Raw genomic sequence first — 1961 nt, 5'->3', positions numbered from 1 at the left:
AAAAGTAGACAAAATAGATGAGTGGGACATACTAAAAATTAAAAACTTATGTGCATCCAAAGACTTCACCAGAAGAGTAAAAAGGGAACCCACAGAATCGGAAAAAATATTTTGCAATGACACATCAGATAAGGGACTCATTTCTAAAATATATAGGAAACTACAACACCTCTATAAGAAAAATACAAATAACCGAATTAAAAAATGGGCACAGGACATGAACATACACTTCACCAAAGAAGAGTTCTGTGCACCCAACAAACATATGAAGAAATGTTCACAATCACTAGCCATTAGAGAGGTGCAAATCAAAACAGCAATGAGATATTATCTCACACCAGCAATAACAGTAAAGGTCAAAAAAGTAGAGGACAATAAATGCTGGTGGGGATGTGAAGAGACTGGGACACTCCTGCATTGCTGGTGGGACTGCAAAATGGTTCACCCTCTCTGGAAAACAATATGGTGCTTTCTCAGATATTTGTAAAGACAAATAACTTATGATCCAGCAATTCCTCTACTTGGTATTTATCCAAAAGATATACGAGGCATAACACGAGAAGATATATGCACACCAATGTTCATAGCAGTACTATTTACAATAGCAAAATGATGGAGACAGCCAAAGTGCCCATCAAATGAAAAATGGATAAACCAACTGTGGTACATACACACAATGGAATACTATGCTACCTTGAAGAATAACAAGGAAGATGCAAGCCACCATATAACATGGATGAACCTTGAGGGCATTATGTTGAGTGAAATTAGTCAGTCACAAAAGGAGAAATATTGCATAGGACCACTACTGTAAAAGACTAAGAAAAAGAACCCATACTAAAGTGGGTGGATTCATTGCTGGTTGCTGGATTGTGGGGGTGAGGGAAGGGGAGGGAGGGAAAGGTGGAGCACAGAGCAGGGAATGGACACAGGATGGTTTAGGTGTTGGGGAATGTGGCAATAAACAAGAAGGGAGAGGGGAATGGACGAATAAAGCAGATGGGAGGACAATGAGGCAGGTTTGCATGGGCTAAGTGGTACAGAGGTAAATAATGATGTATGAACAACCTTGGAACAAAGGGACCTGGGATACAGGGATTGAGTCATCATTGGAATGGGGAAAAGGGGGGAAATAATGTTAAGATGCTTGCCTGTCTTTGAATCTTAGTTTTCCTTGCATTATATTATAAAATAGACACTGGAGGGGGACAGAAAGGAATAGTCAGAAATATCACCAAAGAAAGCTTGTAAGTCTGTCTTCTGCCTATAACTGATTGGAATACCTAAAATGGGGCTACAAAGTGCCCAGTGAAGGAAGCTCCACAGGAAGCTTCTGCATTATACAAGACTATAGAAAATCCTGAACAGCATTCAGAATCTTCATAGGTGGGTAATTTCCACTTGAAAGGAGGAACAGACCAGCCTGGAGTGGCTAGAAGAACAGAAGATACTTCTTGAAAGACAGACCAAAAGGAAAAATACAAAACAATATAGGAAGACTTACTGATTATTACAAGAACAAGCAAGTTGCTTGCCCAAGAGATATCAAGGCAAGTGGTCGGGTCCCCTCAGAGAAAACACTCTTCCAAGACTAAGACTCAATGGGAATACACGCTCTGATTGCTGACCACTTTAGTCACCGATAAGGGGAAGTGAGGGAAAAACAGCAATGAAACTACAAGCTAAGCTCTACAACATTCAGTAGACTGCTGTGAACCCAGGTGGAGACCTGAAGGGCCAGCAGTGTGGCAAGATCTGGGGACTCTTTGGCCCAGAGTCAGTGACATAGCCACAGAGGACTAGAGTGGAGAGTGAAGCATCCAAGCTGATAAGAAGAGAGGGCATATGCACAAGAACACCCATACTTGCAGATAATAACCACTTGACCTGGCTTCAATGACTGGATGATCAGAGCTCAACTAGAAGAAGAAAGAAGAGGGAAAAAAAGAGTAATCTGATAC

This window comes from Chrysochloris asiatica, unplaced genomic scaffold (assembly GCF_000296735.1).
Source record: "Chrysochloris asiatica unplaced genomic scaffold, ChrAsi1.0 scaffold00201, whole genome shotgun sequence".
In the NCBI taxonomy this organism is placed as follows: domain Eukaryota; kingdom Metazoa; phylum Chordata; class Mammalia; order Afrosoricida; family Chrysochloridae; genus Chrysochloris; species Chrysochloris asiatica.
This window is presented reverse-complemented; position numbering follows the sequence as displayed.